Source organism: Macrobrachium rosenbergii, chromosome 27, assembly GCF_040412425.1.
Source record: "Macrobrachium rosenbergii isolate ZJJX-2024 chromosome 27, ASM4041242v1, whole genome shotgun sequence".
In the NCBI taxonomy this organism is placed as follows: domain Eukaryota; kingdom Metazoa; phylum Arthropoda; class Malacostraca; order Decapoda; family Palaemonidae; genus Macrobrachium; species Macrobrachium rosenbergii.
Genome location: NC_089767.1, coordinates 13,730,150 through 13,752,228, shown reverse-complemented (window position 1 = coordinate 13,752,228; position 22,079 = coordinate 13,730,150). Strand labels below are relative to the sequence as shown.

Genomic DNA, 22,079 nt, shown 5'->3' with positions numbered 1-22,079 from the left:
ATATTATCGATATATATCGTCATGTTTTTTTTTTATTTATGTAGTAAATTGGGTGTTCTTTATTTATATATATAAACATTCAGATTTATTACTGAAGAAATAGAGTGTATCTTTGCCAAACAATATCGGAGACAGTGACTTTCATCCAACCACGAACAAACTAAAATCTCTGATGATGACTGGATAAATGGAATGAGACAGACTATAGTCACCCATAAAGGAAGTTCGAAATTTCTACGATGGCGCTCGTAGACAGAAAACAGTTTCATTCACCAGGGACTATGCTAAAACTTTACTGGCACTTCTAACACGTATTCCAAAAGTTTACTTAACAATCTTTCAACTACATCTCCATTAACCAATAGAATACTTGTTAATTTATCAGCTCTATTAGTACTACACACTTTCTGTTTTCAGAGAAAATTAAAAATAAAAGTTTAACGGAAAGCTATCTTGCCGGTCTTAACAGAAGCCAGCACAGACATAACGCACTTAAGCGTTATGTATCATGTGGTGTCGTTGTGTGGTATTTCTTTCATTTTTCATCTTGCCGTTGGCAACTGCTTGATATTTAAGGTGCTTTATCATTAGCACTGCCAGATATATGGTTTAGGGCCCGGAGAGCCGACTGTTAATGAAGAAGATTGTTACACACTGCTTCATTTACTTTTAAGTTTGAGTTAAATTCTTAGTGCATCCATCTGCTCACTCATTGTTTTACTGTCTTGAATCTGATGTTTTATTTTATTGATTATATATTTACGAAAATAAATAAATAAGTAAATTCAAGAAGGGCATTTAAAAAAAATAATATTGAAGTGGACAACAGTCACTTCATCAGCTAAATGCCAAAGCCACCATCGCCTCCAACATCGTGTGAAGCAAAGGGCGTCTGTGAAATTCCGCCACTCACGTCTATCCTGCTCTTTATCTTCTACAAATGTTCACTCATCTTCAGCTTCCTCATCATTCTCATTAAGTAGGTCTGGGTCTTCCAGTTCTTATGATGCCCACAGGAGCCCAACAGACGCCATTTCCCCAGACTTCTGGTATACTTTTTTTCAGGAGTTCAGTTTGTCATTAGTATAGTAAACTGTGTGGATGTAGTTATTTTCTGTTGTATATAAAGTTCTATATAGACTTGTTAGCTTCTCGCCATAGGTGTTGCTGAGTGTGTTATAGGTATGTTGGGTGTTTGGCGAGTGTATCTGTGGATTCATATGCACATGTTACACCTACGTTAGGCTATATACAGTACACTGCATGCGCAGATTATTTGTGAACATTCACAGTGATGACATACAGAACTTTTATATGAACTGTATTGTGCTTTCATTAAATTTTAACATTGCTAAGGAAAACAATTTACACTTACTGTCATTCCATTTTCCTCTCTCTATCCATCTGCAGAAAATGCATGTTGTATTCCGCTGTGGTCATAAAACATTGAAGTTAGGGTGTGCAATGCCATAGAGTTTTTAAGGCCCTCGCAGGCTAATTCATTGCCTCTTAAGATCTGTTATTTTCAATGCACAGTTGCGTATTCACATGTGCTTTCTTATATGTGTGCTTATGCTTTAAGAAATCTTGGTGTCGTATTTGTTTCATTATACTGAATGCGTAAATTGAATAAGATAATGATAGATTATTACTTGGTTAAGACAAATACTTACCTGATCCCTTAATTGAGTCATGTGTAGGAGTGTAGTCCTAATTTGCGCATCATTTTGCGACAATGGAGGCTAAAATGAGGGTTTCCCAGACTTTATAATTCTGCATTCTCTCTCTCTCTCTCTCTCTCTCTCTCTCTCTCTCTCTCTCTCTCTCTCTCTCTCTCTCTCTCTCTGGTACCCCACACAAGTTCACGACTGTTGGGACCGAGCTCGTTCCTTGCTGAATAGACGACAATGCTGCACTCTCTAGCACTACACTTTCAATAAGAGATAAAAGCATATGTTGAAGATATCTGGTAACAAATATGGGTATCGTCGAATTTCATTATACACTCAGTGTAGGAAGTTGATATTCAGTAACAGTACTGGTTGCTGTATAATTTTAATACTAGTGCACCCATGCTGGGAAAAAGCTGACATAAGTCAAATAATTTGGCCTTTGCATCCTAATTGTTATATCATTTACAGTATGTACATTAATTATTTAAGTTCAACGCTTCCAGAATGTTAATAAAGGTAGATAAATTACTGGGACAATAAAAAGAACTAATTTTCATTCCAAATGCTTCACTGTACACTGGATTGCATAAATAACAATAAACTACATATAACTGGGAAGACAGTTTATCCATTACTTTATTTTTTGTGAGTACTTTTTTTTTTACAGTAAAGTACAGAATTTTTTTTCATGGTTAGTTCAATTCGTAATTTAGTATATAAAGGGTAACATAAGAAAAATAAACATATTGTTTATTTTGTGAAACATTTCTTCTACTGTTATGCTTCTATCTAATGTCTACATAAGATAATACAGAAAATAATCGAGTAACTTACATAACGATACCCAAGCACTGGAGTATATATAGTCAATATACAGACAAAATATCAGTGCCCTATAGTCTGATCATGCAAACACGTGTTTTGGCTTAACTTGATCCGGTGTTGTTAATACATATTTATTGCTATCACGTACTGCAGTTTCCAGTTCCATGTTTTATCTTTAACGAATAGGTCTACTAAAAAAAACTGAAGATTATTATGAAATTTTCGAAGGCCATATTCAAAAGAGCGATTTCACCAATAGCTGTTTTGGGAACAATTTGCTTGAGTTAGACCGAGTAGTCGAATAGAAAAGGAAACACGTTTGCGCTTTTTTCTTTCTTAATGAGAGTCATTGATCCTCATCACAAATAAAGTATCAACAGCCGGGAGAATGGTTGATTGAAAGGGAAAATTCTTCAAACATATATTTTGCCTTGAATGTACGTTAGCTGTTTAAAGTTAGGTGGTGTTCTGTTACCATGGAGTCATATCGTCTAGTTGAAAGCAGATACTAATACAGTACTTTTCGATATAAAATTGTGGTGAAATTATTAATTGTAAAAAATAATTGCCATTAGTAATATTCGTAATTGTTCGAAAAGTGTGTGAAAAGGGAAGCGTTATACTAGCGCAAGTATAAAAGTAAAAGCAATAATAATGGTCAGAGCTTGTAAAAAGAAAATAACAAACACTGGCGAGGAAAATCCTTGGATTTCTATGGTCGTCTATCTTACATCGGATCGTCTTTCAGTAATGGTACACCCCTGCGATGACTTTTGTCAGAATTTTTGGGTGTAAAGTCTTCCTAAATTAGTGATAGAATATAAACATTTATATGAAAAAATTGTCTTAGCAATGAAATTTGACAAAGATTTTGCGCCATGGAAATGTTCACCATTGTGATAGGCAGTCATAATTCGTATGTATACAGTACTGTAGCCTAGTTACCTCTTCCCTTAGCGTTTTGTGATGTAGTTACAAGCTGGAGAACAAAATGTCTGTGAAAACGTTTATATAAATAGAAAGGGCAATTAATGAATAAAAATACTTAATATATAACTAGAAAATTAACATTAACCGAAATCCTTGAACCGTCCTACAAGGGGAAGCGAGAAAAATACCTTGCTGGGACTATCGCATTGTGCTATGCAGCTGAAAGCAGGTAAACTGGCGATTATTTGATTATTATTCTAAAGAAAATCAGTTAACGTTTAAATTTATTTAGATACGAATTGTTGGGTCGTACGGATACACTTTTGACAAATAGTGATCAATTTTGACTCCTCTTTGTGGTTCAGTGCTCAAAATAATCTTTGGTCTCGCGCGAACTAATAGCTCCGCTGGCAACTCAACTAGCATCCTAATGTCACCCATACGGTTCAAATGACCGATTTCAATTGACCCGAAACGCAGTCGAAAACTTCCTGTTGGAGTATGTATGATTTGAAATTCGTTCAAAAGAACGAACGGTAGCTTTATTCTGTACAAAAAACGACTGTTAGGTCAATTTTCTACGGTGTGTAATTGAAGGGTTCCGCCGACATGTGGCATCCCCAACATCCTTGCTGCCCCGGGAAGAACTGGGCATTCAGTCAAGTCTTGGCCAGTGAACGGTGATGAACGTGCGAGGGACGCATTTGAACGTGTTATTTGTATAATGTGTGCCTGTCGTTATAATGCCGCAGTAACTTAATGATTGTATGATCTTTTCTGTTGTTTTGGTGCTCGCCGAATTTCCTCTGACGCCTAAGTGAAGTGGTAGACATAAGGCAATCGTGTTTGCAGGTGCAAAAGTGATTTTCATGTGTTAATTACTTAAAATATACTACCGGTTACGTCCAAATTTGCATACGGCAGTTCCAGTTGCGAAGGTAAATATTTTCTTTTTTTACAGTTTAAACTAATAGAGTTGCATATCTGTTCAGTGTATAAGCGTGATTTAGTCATTGTTAGTGTAATAAAAACATGTACTGATTCGAATTTGAAAATTTTTTTAGGCTTGGATGGATTTGCACCTACATAGGCCTAGGTCAAGAATAACTTTGGTGTTTGCATTGGGGGCCGTTATATATATTGGTGATCAGATTTACACTGTCACAGGCTATTAGAATGAGGATGCTGCATTGTACAAGAACACAGTTGTTAAATTGACGATACAAAAATCCCCATTACACACGAAACCTAGGCCTATTTAGAATAGGAAGCCTTCACAAATACATTTTTAGCACAATAAACTTGAATTTTTTCCTTTGTTTATGCGCAGCCACTTATACGTATCAGGACAATTAAATGTTCGTAGTGGCCACATTTTCTCTAGGACCATGGGGAATTCCCCCCCCCTCTCTCCAACCACACCCCACCCCTTTCCCCCGTTCATGTATGGCTATGCACCTAAAGTTAGGTTAGGATAGGCTAGTAAGGCTGTTTTGAAGGTATTTTGGTAATGATAACTATTAGCCTACCATTGGTTCAAAAGTAGTCAGCTCCGTCTTATCAGTTTTTTTGTTAACATCCAAAGCTGATATTTTCATGCTGAGATGAAGATCACGCTTTATAAACCCCATACACAGCGAATTTGCTTTGCAGTTTTGACTTTTACAACGAATACAAACCGAGCACAGCATCGTTTTAATTACTTACAAAAGGTTTATCGTTACGGGTTAGGCCCTTGATCCATATTCTTTATCCATTTTCTATGTTCTTTGAATTTGTTGAAGATTTGGAGGGGTGGCTTCTGAGGGTGTTAACCTTACGAGTCTTGGAAAGATTTCTGGGATAAGGTTGTTAGCCCAAGCCTGTTTCCACCCTGGTTGCGTACTTGGGACCCAGCAGTGTCGACTGACTACCAGGATTAAAGTCATTACACAGTGGATTTTAAACACAGCTGTGATATATCGTGCTTTCCTCTTAGGGATTTATATTTGGCTTGTCAGTGTTGAAGCGAGATTAATATCCAGTGAAACATTTACGTATATATATATATATATATATATATATATATATATATATATATATATATATATATATATATATATATATATAAATGTAGAACCATTGTAAGAATTTCGAACACACGGTATAGGATAAATTTAGTAAAGGTGTTGACTGTCAAGAGTTGGTGTGGGTTGAGAAAATGAAGTGCACGCTCATGTTGTTATTATGAATAGGTATTTTGATGAAGAGCGTTTTTTTATTTCTTTTAGAACTTTTCCCTGTTGGGATGTAGCCACCGCGTATGTGCGCCTTAAGGAGGAAAATGACTTGCAGACCTGTACTAGTGTGAAGAATTGTTTCACCAAGTGCCGTATGAGATGTTCCTGTGATGGATTTTGAGAAATGACCGAAGTTACATGTTAATGTTTTTGTCATTTTAGAGGGTGGAAGCGCTAATGGTAGTTGTTCATGAACTGTATACAGTATAGGCCTAATTGACTAGGAACAGTGAGGAGAAATTGCAGCGCTAATAAGTTTTGAATTTGAAAGCTAACTGGAAGAATAAAAACTCGTAAGAATTTATGGAAACTTGGAGCTTCTGTCTGCAACATATTTCTTATTCAAATGATTACCAGTGGTTTTACTGGAACTTCAGTGAGTTTTGTCCTTATCATAAGAGTTTTCATAATCATTATAGAGCTGATATTTAAGTGAGGTTGAAGAAGAATACTACTGTGGAACCTGAGTGCTGAAGGGCTAAATTTTAAAAAACGGGAAAATCCAAGCCAATAAATAATGTCCTTCGAATAATCAGCATTAGATATGTGACAAAGACCTACTAGTCAAATAGTGGTGGTCTGGGAGTAACTATTGTCTAGTTTGTTTAGGTGGTTTGGTCCTGTGGAGAGGCTATGAGAATATGCAATAATAGCCTATAGAGATAAATGGATTTGATATTAAGAAACTCCAAGAAACGCTGAATTGATGATTTTTTTTTTTTCAGCGTAAGAGAGAATGAGACTTAAGCACTCTTACCAGACTGAAGTTCTGCAGATATCTTGACATGGGATTAGGCTATGACTGACTTCTAGTTTTTCTCTTGAGCCATCTTTCATGAGGGGCAATAAAAAAATAAAATAACATGATTTGCTGGTCTAAGTGCAGAAGATTGATTTGGAAGTTAAGAAATGAACACGAAATAGGCCATGGTCTTTATACCTGTAGGCTACCCACTCTATTTAATTTTAGCAGAATGGTACTGTTCCGAGATCAGGTTTGCTAGGCCCGTGTCTTGCTCATGGCTTACCGCCCTACAGTCCAACCAGCTGTAAATGGGTGGTAGCTTCTATAGCCTATGCGTATAAGTTTGTTTGGCACAGTTTTCAAAATTTCTTCAGGTACTAATGCACGCACAGCATCTCTAACGTACTGTCAACACATGTAATACGTCTAGTACCTCTTATATTCTTTAAGGCTGAAGTCTTGAAGGTTTATAGAAAACTGCTGCTATGCTGTTATATTTATTCCTTCCCTAGACGACAGCTGTTTCAGCCATTAACTCATCCAAAATGAAAATTTATCATAAATATCATATTTCATTAAAATGAAGATAGATTTCACAGGCCAGGATGCTTTACCACGAAACTCCCGGCCCCAGAGAGAGCCCGAAAGTCACCAGTCACTCTGCACTGTGTGCAGCGTAGTTCACATCGAGAGGCTTTTCACCTTACACTTGCTACTTACTGATGAGTCTGTTGCAAGTTTTTTGCACAGCGCTTGCAACATGGCAGTGTTAATAGAGGATATTGATAATAATGATTACGAGGTAAAAAAAAAAGATATGGATTAAAGACAAGCAAAAAATCCACGATGCTTTGTTTTTGAAATGATACTGGCTTCATTTTTTTTAATTTAATTAGACATATATATATATATATATACTGATATATATGATATATATATATATATATATATATATATATATATATATATATATATTTATATATATAGGCTATATATACACACACATGTATAATTATATAGTACACACACACACACACACATATATAGGCTATGTATATATATATATATATATATATATATATATATATATATATATATATATATATATATATATATATATATAATGTGTAGGATCTACTGGTCACTTTTACCAGACACATATGTAATTCTAATATTACAATGCCCTCTTAACTTCATGAAGAATTCGAGAAGTTAAGAGGGCATTGTGGCTATTAGAATTACATATATATAATGTTTGTTTAAATTTGAATCGGTCAAAAGTTCATGTAGCCTAGGCTATATTCAATTCATCCTTAACCACTATGTTAAAGAATATCTTACACAAGAGTGTAGACGGGAAACTTATTTTAGGGTTTTATTTGAGACGGTTTTCTGTGAAGGTTTTACAATAATTTGCCGTTTGCTTTCTTAGGCCTACATTTCATCAAGATAAGCCTAAGTGTTACTCATACAACTGGTTTGATTTGCATAGCCTAGAATGATCATTCATTTTATAAGGGTCTTTTTGATCTATGGTGCCATATCGATATAAAACTGGCCATATAAGCGCTTTAACATTATTCTTAGAGTATCACCAGATAGGCCTATGATGCGGAGGGATCAGTTCGCTATCGCTTAATGAGAGCGAATTTTAGCATTTTAATCAAGGCTGTTGGTCATAGATATACAGTTGTGATGTGAATGCATAACGAGGCGTAGGCCTAACGTATAAGTTCGTGGTAGTGTTAACGGACATATACGCACACACACTCGCCCGCATGAACAAAAAAGGAACAATGTTAGTGAAAACAGTCTGCATATTTTGGCATCACCATACCAGGCAGCACAAGGTAATAGAGGTAGACCCTGTACAGTATGTTCCCTTCACTTGGTGTCTCGACTTGACACCAGTCCTCTCCTTACAACATCAATATTATTTTAGATAATTTGTTCGAACAAGGAGAGTCTGATACTTCAAATAAAGTTCATTTTATTTGCCTTTCCATCGGTGAATTAATTGATTAATTGACATTTATTAAGTGCATGCTATCAAGTTCCTCGTTACCTTTAAGAATATTCGGTAAGGTGATTTTTGATATTTAGGTAACATTTCTTATTACTTTATGCGTGTTTTTAATAATACTTGGAATATTCTGATGTTCTAAAGTGCGTGTTGAGCAGCCTAATCAACTATTGCCTCGTTGTTGTTTTGACTTTGAAGTTTTTATTCTTTTAAAACTGCAATTATTTCTGAAACTCTCTCTCTCTCTCTCTCTCCTCTCTCTCTCTCTCTCTCTCTCTCTCTCTCTCTCTCTCTCTCTCTCTCATTATGACGTTTATAGAAGTAGGACTACGTATGAACAGGTGGTTCACTATCATACCGAAAGTCCTGTTAGATTATGAGACAGTCAGTGTCGGCTCAAGAGATAAAAAAGGGTCAAGGCTGTACACATCTGTGTGGTCAAACATACATTGGTGCAGATGTAGACTTCAGAATACTCTGGGAATTTACATTTTAGTTTAGATTGTATACGTAGTTTTTTTTATTACACTTTTCTATTGATTTTATTTGTGCGTAAGTCCTACCCGCCCTTGCGCGAATTCTAGAAATCTTTTATTCTGTGTAGCGGTTCTGATCTGAACCACATCTGACTAGAGTATGCACTGCATCCAAGACAGATATTATTATTATTTTTTTTATCATATCGCGTTCCTTCATGTGGGTGAGTTGAATGAAATACCTTTTTTTTTCATAAACATCGTAATACTCGTCTAAAGTTTTAATTAGCCTACCATTTGTTCAATTTCATCTCTCTCTCTCTCTCTCTCTCTCTCTCTCTCTCTCTCTCTCTCTCTCTCTCTCCAGAAGTAGCTCCGATGAGTTACACCGCCATTGCGTTGTCGAAGTGGTTCTCATTACGATAATATTTGTTGACTTTATTTACTCGAGAGCAGACCGTCATATTGTTTACCTGCTTATTGTGTGCAGTTTTGGAAATCTTCACTTGCTGGTATGTTTTAGAACCCAGTAATTATCTATTTATTAAGCTTCCTACCCTCACTTGGATATCTCCATGAATTTCATTATTCATTTTACCCAAATTTGCTCATGGTTAGAATCCACACCCTAGCCCTAGCCTCTCTCTCTCTCTCTCTCTCTCTCTCTCTCTCTCTCTCTCTCTCTCTCTCTCTCTCTCTATATATATATATATATCTATCTATATATATATATATATATATATATATATATATATATATATATATATATATATATATGTGTGTGTGTGTGTGTGTCTGTGTGAGTGTATTAGCTTATATATAATAGAGAGAGAGAGAGAGAGAGGGAGAAAGAGAGAGAGAGAGAGGACTGATTTCGCTTTTCATTGTTCAACCAAGGGGTATATGCTATATGTGTATCAACGCCGTATAAGCCGTTGATCATTCGATCACCGATGTTTATTAATGTTGGGCATGGGCAATACTTCTTGGATGGGTGACCAAGAAACGTCAGGCACCGTCGGCACGGAAGTCCCTTGAACATCGATGGGGGGGGGGATGTGTCTAGCTACCTTACTCCCCAAAAAAAAAAACAAATAACAAAACAGACTTGGCGTATACTTTGCTCCACCTTCTCGAAAGGGAAATGGCCTATGGTGGAAATTTGTATGTATGTTGATTGTTATTGGTATTATTAATATTATTATTATATTATTATTATTATTATTATTATTATTATTATTATATTATTATTATTATTATTATTATTATTATTATTATTATTATTATTTATTATTATTTGTTAAAGGAGTAGGAATGTTGGTTTTAGCTAGTTCTATAAGCTATTTCATAAAGAGCCTTTTTTCAAATCGCCTTATTAAGCTGCTGAATATAAAATTTTATTACGTGGATCAGTGTAGGCCTAGTCCGGTGCCTTTTTTTTATGGCGGTTAAGCCTATGAGGCGACTAGCCTAATTCAGTTTGTAATTAAGATCATCTATTATTAAGAATCTGAAGAAATTTTAATGGCAATCTTCTCTCATCAAGATAGGTTTACTTTAGTGATGCCTTTCTGGGCCTATAGGTATTTTTGGTTAATTTATTTTTAGTATGAAGTGTGAATCTTTTTTGCTTGGTTGAGGGAGCTAATTGCAGTCTGTACAATCTCGCTATGCAACTGGATATTATTCTTATATCTCATACAGTATTTCTCTCTCTCTCTTTTAGCGTGATTTTTTGTAACCATGTCCACCAATAATTGAATCCTGTTAGGAGAATCGTCGACGAGACTAGGCATTGGCAGTCACAGAAACCTAGGACAAGGCCAATCTGACAGTTAAACTTTGCCGCATGATGATTTATACCTGAACTGATATTACAGCTTTGTAGACTAGTTTTAACACGTTGTCATGGGAAGGCAGATCATTACCAAAGCCGGTGTATAGCCTAATACAAATGGAGATCAGTAAAATCGAATGCATGTATGGATGCATGTATATAACTTAATGCAAGCGTCTAGCTTTACGAATGCTGAGAATTTGACTTCGTGTTTGATTTAGCTGCCTTATAATCAGTCACGTAGCCTAATGTATAAGAGGAGACTGTTGCTGTGTTCCTTGTTGAATTTTGTTTATTAATGTTACTTTTATGTATATTACACGCCATGGTTCTGTTGTTTTATCTTTGCATATATTTCAGTGAAAGTTTCCTCAGGAAGTTGATGACTTAGCCCTATTTGGTTTTTTCATATGAACTTGGAATAGTGATAATAATGGTTGTTTTACTCTGTATTAAAATGTTAGTTACACTGAGGACTTGGCCTACTATAAAATTTTATAGAAGCTGCAAGAAGCATAAATAGCCGAAAGGGATACACGTAGCCTGCTATACGTGCTGGTGGGAAGCACTCCTTGCCTATACAGCAAGGGCCTTCAAGAAATTGCAAGTGTAGTTGGTCTCCGAAATCCGCGTCAAATCTGTTTTCGGCTGAGCATTCCGTGAGCCTGCTGAGTCATCGCTTGCTCAGGTCCAGCATGGTCGCTGAGATGGAATTTTCGGAAATTGACTTTTGGAAATTTATCTTGTATTGATATGAATTCGATAAGGATGGATTCTACTTGCATTAGTCTGTTACTTACTTCGGAGGAAACGATTTTTAATTATTGCACTGGGTATTTAAAGTAAATTACCTACTTTTGGCATTGACATGTCTAGATTATTTTAAAGATTTGCTGGTTATCTTATTTGCCATGCACTGCTGCTTATTAGGTAACGTAGCCTTGTTGTGATTCAAGCTTAATTCTTTTATTTAACGTCTTAATCCCATTAGATTATATTGCTAGATTAATTTAAATTCCATCTTTGTAATTGTAGATAGCTGAGGAGTGAGTGAAGATGGCTATTAACATATATAGTTCAACTTTATATATATTAAAACCTAAAAAAGAAAACATATTGAGGTAGAACCCTCGGCAGTTATCCAAAGTAGATGCCTTTGAATTTTTTCAGTAATGCCATCAACTTCTCGATACCCGTGAGGTTCCCAAGGCATCTCGACTCCGTTACCAGTAAAAATACAAGGGACGAAACAGCTGCCACAATATCACGCCCTCATCCAAGATCATGACATTTGCCGAGTCCATCAGCTAAGGTCCATTTCTTTTGGGCAGACCCAGCTTGGCTTCCGTTTGACTTCGTAGAAAGTATCGTGGCCTCTTGGCCTCCCCGTACCCGAGATAATCAAACTCACTCCTATTTTACGGTGTGAGGGTGCACAAGAAAGACAAGGTCTGCAGTAATAAATCGCATTTCCATCTTGGAGAAGTGTTGTTTCGCGTAGACTTTACTTTCGATTTCGTTTTACTTTCATTTTAAAATAAGAGTTAAGCCGTTGATCATTCGAAGTACTTTTGCTTTTCATTATAATGTCTTCATTTTATTCATTTATTGTATGTTTTCGAAATTGCTTTGGTTATAGTGTCTGAAACACCCTTGGGGTTGGGGGTCTAGTGTTGAGTTCGGTGGTTGTCGAAACCGGTTGTAAGTGTTCTCTCTACCTGCCACTTTTTTTTGCTCTCTCTCTCTCTCTCTCTCTCTCTCTCTCTCTCTCTCTCTCTCTCTCTCTCTCTCTCTCTCTGTGTGTGTGTGTGTGTGTGAGTGAGAAACTCTAAACACATTACAATTATTTTGGGTCGCTTTAACTTTATAAAGTATGGCGTACTAATAAACAGTTACCCTTGTAGTTAGTAAAAATAATGTTCAGGATACAAAATAAAACTCCACAGTATAATTAATTAAATAATTTACGGCTTTTGTACTCGTTATGAACACTGTATATTGATATTTTCTTATATTAATCTTATATTGATATTTTCTTATATTAATCCTGTTTAACTATAAGTTGGAATGACTTTATATTTTAATTATGTGATACTTTGTATTTTTGTTTTTTGCCTTATTAAGGTACTTAGTTTTTGAGTGTGATTGACATTTTCTTCCCTCTTTTAGTATATAGATTTTGTCGTAAAAATTAGACCTTCCTCGATTGTAGTAATTAATGACATGTGTTCCTTAAGAGCTCAGGTGTTTATTCATATACAGATGGTCCATAAGTTTTATTGTTTTCATCCAGTAGTATTTTAACGCAGTACAGAAGAGTTAAGCGCGGGTATTCTAGTAATGTCTAATAGTCTAGACCCGAGCATTCCTTTTTTTCCTGCAACGTTAACGTTTGCGGCATAGTCTAGGCTATAACAGCCACCCTTCGATAAGAAGTTCCAATAAGCAGTTTGCCGCCTACGATTTTGGTTTTTTTTTTTTTTTTTATTAGAGACAGTTTTTTAGAAGGTTTAAGCAAGATCTGCTCGTTTTCATAGTGAATGTTTATTGTTTTTCTGAAGACGTTCAAAAATTACTTCTAAGAAGATGAGTTAGGGAGTTTTTAAATGAGTTCTTACTTGTGACCGAAAATCTTAGATCTGTCGATAACTAGAAAAACGTAAAAATCTCTCTCTCTCTCTCTCTCTCTCTCTCTCTCTCTCTCTCTCTCTCTCTCTCTCTCTCTCTCTCTCTCTCTCTCTCTCTCTTTCAGTATCCCACTGTAAAATACGCTGGAGTTTGATTACCCAGTTAACGTGTTTCATACTTTTATTGTTAATCTCAATTGTTTCTCGTTAATTTGTATTTAAATTGCTTGTCTGTTTTACCTGCCCGTTTATGTCGTGGGATGATTCTCTCTCTCTCTCTCTCTCTCTCTCTCTCTCTCTCTCTCTCTCTCTCTCTCTCTCATATTTACATCAGTGCTACATTGGAAACAAGTGTGCTCAGCGCAAAAGCACATTTGTCTATCGGTGTATAGCTTAATGCCATTGTTGTAGATTTGTAGCACATGTAACGTTAGTTTCGGTATTACTCGTTTGGTTTTGTGAACTCTGGAATTGCAACTTCAAAATTGTTATTTTGAGCAACCACTTCTTTCTTTTCAGGAAGAACAAGGCTGGAACTTTCAACTGTTATGCTGAAATTTATAAATTTCTTATTATATGAATTTAATCCTTTTAAATTGACCTTAGATCTCTTTATGTGCTACGAGGACTTTCACATCGTTTATAAGTGATTTATTGTTTATTGTCAGATTTCTTGTTAAACGTGATTTATAATTAAGGGACTATTTCAGAGCCTTTCGAACCACGGTTCGAATCGACCAGCACTGCACTTTTCGCATAAATTACTTATAATTACAGTATTGGTTTGGAGGTGGGGCTCAGGTAGTTTGGGATGGTAGCTTCAGCCTTGAGGTACACCCAGTTACCTTGGGGCGAAGTCGTGTCTGAGAGGCATAGCTCTAGGGCGATCGTCCGCCTCTCCCTCGTTTCTTACATCCTCTCTCTCTCTCTCTCTCTCTCTCTCTCTCTCTCTCTCTCTCTCTCTCTCTCTCTCTCTGATGGTAAGGTTGATGGAATTCGCTTATCCCACCGATTAGAGATTCACTCATGGGTTACAAGCCACAGGATTTTTATTATATGTTATCAACTTTGATAAGTTTCACCTTCGTATGTGTATCTTTAATGGTGTTTTTCTGTTATATTCTCTTTATGTTTTTTTCTTCATCTGCTTCTCTGTTGAGTGGATTGCCCATTTCATTTCATCTATGATATAGTGCTGATATTTTTTGTGACAAGGTGACACCATGTGAAAAATTTTATATATATATATATATATATATATATATATATATATATATATATATATATATATATATATATATATATATATAATATTTGCTTTCCCCTTAAAGAAGCACTGTGTTCGGCAGTTGCATTGCCTGTAACTAGTCCTGGTTTCTGTATGCTTGTGCTGCATGAGAATGAGATGTCCGAGAAGTAAATGTCCTATACTTAAGAATTATTAGATTTTGTTCATTTGAAAAATTCTTTTCTCCACATATAGGTTATAAGAATTACTCACTCGGCATTTTGAAGCTGAAGGTTTAACCTCAAATAGGACTAAGGTGTACCCGTCAGTGGGGATCTTGTTAATCTCTTCAATTTGAATTCTTGAATAAATCTAACCTTTTCAAAACTAAAATTGCCCTGTAAGTCATATTTGTCTTGAATAATTGACAGTGACTCCAAAAGGGATCTTGAGGTCACACCTGGTACTGCACCAGGTAAAATGCGTCGCGTCTCGAAGGACGAGGGCCTCAAGTTGGTGAAACTCTCCGGGGCCAAAATCGAATTGAATATGCGCCTTCACGCTCAGGGTGATACGTCTTCTGAATTCAATGGGTGTTCATGTCCGTGGAGGGGATGTGCGTATTGTATACCAACAGGCGTCTACGTGCCATTGTGTGCACCTGAAGTGAAATAGCCTAGGTACATTTACTCATGATATTTCACGCACAAGGCACATGCACATATCTACCTGTCTGTCTATGTGTATATATGTATACATGTATACAGGATATATATTTATATACACATTATTGTTATCGTACAACTTTCTGTACCTACATACGCTTTGCAACTTTAAGCTGTACCGTATTCAGTCGGTGCGTAGGTGATGCAGGTACAGTGTATTGGATGAGGATGACTAGGAAATTCCCCACATTACTTAGTAAGATCCATGATTCGGCAATTAGTATTGACAGTAGTATTATAGTACTGAGGAAGCAAATAGGCCCTAATGCTATTTTAGATCCTAGTTCATTTGGTAATTGCTATTTCTGGCGGTTACATGTTGATTTGTTTTTATTCCCGAGGTTTTTTTGCTGTATTGTTTTCACAAGATAAGCATGCTGAATAGCCTTAGTGGGAGGTTAATCGACCCTTAATTAGTGAGATAGGGACTGAATTTTATTAGGCCTATTTTGCAACACAGGTTGTAAAGGTGTAAAACAATAAGTCTCTCTCTCTCTCTCTCTCTCTCTCTCTCTCTCTCTCTCTCTCTCTCTCTCTCTCTCTCTCTCTCTCTCTTATCCATAAAAGATTTTCCTTAATAAGGGAAGTTATTTATTGCTTTTTGGCCGCACTTATAAGAGGTCCAGTAGGCCTACAGTTAATTGCTCATAAAGATTCCTTTTATAAACTCAAAGGAATTGAATGTCAGTTTTCTTTGGGCAATTTTTATCTAGCGTTATGCCGGCAAATGAATATCGAAAGTAGGTTCCCATCTACTATTACGTAAAGACATAAGTGCATACGCAATCTGATTTCTCAGGGGTTGGACTTAGACCGGTTGTAACAGATTTGACCGGTTAAAACCGTTTATTGGCCGCCAAGTGATCGAGTTACTTTTGGGAAGATTTCGAATGTCGTCGTGCTCCAAGTTATTGTTGTACAACAACAGCAACACCAACAAGTGTTTATGATGACAATACCACTTCTGGAATTACAACAATAATCATAATTATGATGGCTGCAAATGTTAACAACTTGTGCATGCGTTATGCATCACCAGTTATGACATTTATTTCGACTTATACAACTGATTTGCCTTGACCCGTAGAACTCAGAGTAGTTAATTGTAGATGTAATTATGGGAGCTAATCAAATTTAGCCCAAGAACTCGTGTTTATGAATGTTTATTATATACTGTTTGTATATGTCACTGGGGCATATACCGTATCATTATTTGGAGCAAAGTCACTGACCTTACTGGATTTTTCACAAAATATTATATTAGCCTTATGGTTATATGGAGACAAGAGTCAATAGAATATGGTGAAGAATTGTCTCCAGATTTAACTTTATGAAGTTAGTTTAGGAAAGCAGTTAACGTTAGAAGTTGGGTGGTAAACTTTGACTCTAACGTAGTTCAAGTTGCAATATAGGATTCGTTGGGCGTTTTCCAACGTTGTTTTTAACGACTTTTCTAGTATACAATAATAATTCTTGTCGTTGACTTCTTTTAATAATTTTTTTAAAGTGAGTAACTTTGCCTTGTTTTTAGTCTGTGTTTCGTGACTGCAAAAAGTGTGAATTTTTAGTATTGTCCTACTTTTTAATACCGGTATTTTTTATTACAACACTGGTTAATTCTGACTTTGTGTTGGATCCCGTTTTATTTACATAGGGTACGTTAGTTCTGAACTTGAGGCGCATTTAGGTGTTTTGGCACTCTCTCTCTCTCTCTCTCTCTCTCTCTCTCCATATATATATGTATATATAATATATAAATATATGAAAAACTCATGCAAATATATGCAAAGGATAGTCTTTAGATGGTCCCACCATTTATAGTGATAATATCAAAACTCTGCGTTATGGTATTTAAGAATTGTTTCATTTTTAAGCAGACAAATGACAAGGCTGAAACGTTTTTCCTGATCAAAGTTGTACATAGGTGTGGTTGTGTTTCTAATTTTGTAAAAGATAAAAAAAAATTATTTGTGAATATTTGTATAGATATTTATGAATTCTTGTATACCTGGGGCCTCGCATATTTTAGGTGCATCGAGTCACGGGAGATTCCCAGTGGTGGAACTGGGCTGTAACTTTGAAATTAATATGATTTCTATGATATCGTGTACAGTCCAATCACAATGACTCGTATAATCCGTTCCTTCACGCGCTTTCACTCTAGTGAGTATTCGATTTTGTTGTGGCATTTCAAGTATGTGGCCAAGAGAGTTACGCATCTATGCACTGACCCTTTCACTGTAGAAATTTAGGCTTACTCGAGTTCTAAAGGATTAAGATCTTGATGAGAGTTTTAACATTTTCGTCACAAAACGGAGTGGTTGGGCTTCTGTGCTAAGATTTGTCAGTTACAAAGAAACCCTTGTTAGATGAGAATGACTTATTTCTTTATTTGCGTATGAATGGCTTGAGTGTGCGCATGGCATACATTGTTATTCAAGCTACCAAGCGACTAGTGAATGTGTGCAGCGGTTATGGTTTTCTTAAAGTGTTTACTCCTCGAGACGTGTCAAGGTTTATTGTCCACTTTGAGAGGGGAAGGTCTGCCGCATTATAGTCATACTTCGCAGACAATGCCTGCTTGCTGATTTGATGGTTATAGCACGTTCCACTGATGGAAGAAAGACGATCCATAATATGAAGACGGTTTATTATTTTTTGTATATATAACTTCCAAGAGTCAGTAATACTCATGCGATGAAATTTTGTTCTTTATACGTTAATGTACTTAAAGTAATTGCTTATTATTATTTTTTGTATGGCAGGGGTTTGTGGATATATATTTAAAACGACTGTATAAATTACCATAGCAACTGCGAATAATGTAGTGCCATTTTGAATGTTTGGGGGATATTGTTATGTACTGATCCGAGACCTGTAGGATTAATTTTAAACAGATATTCAATTGCACTGTATATGAGATCAGCGGAGATTTTAAAGGTAGTTTATATTAAGTAAGCTTTTAAAAACACATTCTTGCTGTGGAAAATGTAGTAACATTTAAGCATTTTATGCACATTTTAAAATTCTTACAGTGTAAATTATCAAGATACAGATTCGTCAGTTTTGTATGTTGGATTGAGCCTTATACATAAAATAGCCTTCCCTTACGTCCAGACATCTGGGAATATTCTTACCCTACCTCTCAAATCAGTTCCAGAATTCCAATGAGCATGATTGAATTGTTGGAATAATGAGCCTCCTGCGGCTGTTAGTAGTCCCTCTCTCTTCAAAGTATCTATTGCGGCTTGCATATCTACCGTCTGGAGTCCTAGACCCTTTGGGATTCCTCCCCCTTAATCACCACCTGAGTCGTCGATAATGTCAACGTAACATTTAGGCGAGGCGTGCTTGATATGCAAGCAAGGCAACAGGCAGACTCCTCACAAACCGGCGTCAGGACCTGCAGTTTCTCTCCCTGTCCTTATAAGGAAGGCCGCGATTATAAACAACAATTTTTAAAGCCGGGGGGACCCGGTAGTGAAGGTGCTGGACCAATGCTAAATATCGCCCTAACCCAACAACTTGGTGCGCGGCGTTTTGATAAGGTCCCCGAAGAAGGAGGCTTGTGTTATCTCTCTCTCTCTCTCTCTCTCTCTCTCTCTCTCTCTCTCTCTCTCTCTCTCTCTCTCTCTCTTTACAATATTGTTCGGTTTTCTTTGACGTATTTTGAATCCTCATACGTGTTTGTTTTTATTGGCTGAAGATGTTGAAACAAATGTTTGTGAACCTGTCCTAAATGTTATGCTGAGGCAAACTTGGCTAGCAGGTCTGGAACTCTCTCTCTCTCTCTCTCTCTCTCTCTCTCTCTCTCTCTCTCTCTCTCTCTCTCTCTCTCTCTCGTATGTAGCTTTATTGCTGTTTCTTATTGTAATATTATGGTGATGAGTATCAGGTGAAACTTTAATTGTTCTTCTGAACATCATAAAAAGGTAAAAATTCTTCAGAAGTGAAACCTTATTCGTCTTTATACCAGTAGTTGTATAATTTTTCGTTCGAATCGGTGTTTCTGGTATTTTAATGACACTTATTTAGATAACTCTATCGTCTGGCAGACTGAACGAATCATAGAAAAGATAAAGACTCGACGTCTGTTTAATTGGCTGGGTGACATCTCGTTAAAGGTCTGCAGATTAGGATATTGAGCTGCTTAGAAAATAATCCAGTCCTTTACAGATGCTGCATGGTATATTTTCAGTTAATAAGAATGACTAAACTTCAACAAATATTTAATCCCCGGAAATACACAGTTTAGACAGTGATTAATGTTTAAGGACTAGAGTTCAAATTTTATAGCAATACCATAGCACTGCCCACAGAGTGGTTGATTGCTTAAAGTGTTTTAAATTCGGTAAACCATGAAATCATGGTGAAAGTTTCTATTGTATGCACACACTATATATGTATATATATTATATGTACGTATGTATGTATGTATATATATACACACACACACAAACATACAAGGGACATCATACGATAAAATTTATTGCTTTGAAATGGATTGTCACAGCGTGAGGTAGACGAAATTTAGACATTAGTTGGCAGCTATTAAAGAGTTGAGCGTACACACCCTTTTAGGACTGATATAATTAAATACTGTGTATATATATATATATATCTATATATCTATATATATATATATATATATATATATATATATATATATATATATATATATATATATATATATATTTATAATTTGTATCATTTGTATGGGAAACATACCAAGTACAGCCCATTTCAAGACATTCCTATGCTCCTGTCTTTTTGTTGGAGATCAATAGTTTGAAGTTCATGTATCGAGTTAGGCTGTTTGGTTGGGTGGGGCGGGGGTGGTGAGTTGGAGATTTTAGGGATACAGTTAGGGCTCCCTGTCCTGCTGGTGCTGTTGGTTCTGCTTCTGCCACTTACTACTTCCCGGTGAAGGATTGGGTTACCTATGAATCACGAACCATCATCATGGGAGGAACTTTTGGAGGGGTGGGTGGAGGGGGTGGCTGTTGGTATGCCTCGGCCTCCAGTGGCACCTCACACTGCCCGTCCACCATCATTATCTCTCTCTCTCTCTCTCTCTCTCTCTCTCTCTCTCTCTCTCTCTGATTGTAGGGTTATACAGCTTTCATTATAGATTCTGTGGGAGAGAAAGAGCACAGCTGAATACATCTTGTGACGAAATCTCCATCTGTCTTCGTAGCCATCTATAGCTTTTTATCATGGAAAGATACGAAAGGAGTAGGCCTAAAGGGTAGACTTTCTCTGTCGAAAGGCATGGCTACCTAGCATGTGTGATTTCAAATTGAGTGGCTATTGAGAAATACAGAACAAAATTTTCCGCTATTATTGATCCTGTAACTGCTGAATTTTCCATTTCATTCCCTGCTATACAGCAGTTCGTCGTTGGACGAGTCGGTAGAGTTCTCGGCTAGCACTCTGCTAGCCCCGAGTTCGAGTCTCCGGCCGGCCAATGAAGAATTAGAAGAATTCATTTCTGGTGATAGAAATTCATTTGTCGGTATAATGTGGTTCGGATTCCACAATAAGATGTAGCTCCCGTTGCTAGGTAACCAGTTGGTTCTTAGCCACGTAAAACAAGTCTAATCCTTCGGGCCAGCCCTTGGAGAGCTGTTAATCAGCTCATTGGTCTGGTTAAACTAAGGTATACTTAACTTTAACCTGCTATACAGCGTGTGGGGGGGTGGGAGGCGGACCCACAGAAGGAGGAAGGCAATTAGGTTATAGGATTAAAGTACCCAGCTGGACTACGCGTCTGGTCATTGTACGGATACTTGAGAATGAGGACTGTTTGTCCTAGAAAGGTTGTAACTTTTTTTGAATAAATATCTCCACTAGATACCATCCAGTTTTATTGAGATCCAGTTAGTAATTGTAGTAATGCACAGAACAACTGTGTATGTGATAAAGTTAATATATATATATAATATATATATATATATATATATATATATATATATATATATATATATATATATATATATATATATATATATATATATAATATAATATATAAATATATATACCATTTTAACTAAAAAGCCCATTTTAAACAACACTAAATACACACACACACACACACACACACACACACACACACACACATACATATATATATATATATATATATATATATATATATATATATATATATATATATATGAAATTTTTATATGATTTTATATACAATCATGAAGCTACAAATGTCGCTTAATATCGAAATATATATATCTCCGTTAATTGTCGCCGAAGGGGAATTTATATGTGTAAATGAATTGAATCGTGGGGACACGAACCCGCGACGAAAGCCTATTCAGCGACTCCAGTTGACGTAAACCATTGAGCCATCAAGAGAGGGTATATATATATATATATATATATATATATATATATATATATATATATATTTTATATATCAGTATATATATATATATATAATTCCTTTATATATATATATATATATATATAAATTCAAACTTCGTTCGTTGTATTTCATTAAAATGGTGGATCGTTTTGTCTTTGATACAGAAATTGAGTTATGGTAAATGCTCTCAGGAGTCAGGCTATTAGTCACACCAAAATTTGTGTGTGATTTTTTTTTTTCGAAGAAAATCTTTTCGGTCGCATAATTATTCTGTTGCTTCATAACAAACAAAACTCATTTTCAGTCAAAGATAAGAAGAATATTTGCATCTC

General features: G+C 36.0%; 1 protein-coding gene across 4 annotated transcripts in view; it reads left to right on the top strand.

The window, feature by feature from the left end:
* Positions 1-3,942: 3,942 nt before the first annotated feature.
* LOC136853415 (uncharacterized) overlaps positions 3,943-22,079 on the top strand; it is a 439,436-nt gene continuing 421,299 nt past the window's right edge. For all 4 annotated transcript variants that reach the window (XM_067128926.1, XM_067128924.1, XM_067128925.1 and 1 more), the window contains exon 1: positions 3,943-4,366. The gene's annotated coding sequence lies outside the window, so the exon portion shown is untranslated. The remainder of the gene's footprint in view (positions 4,367-22,079) is intronic.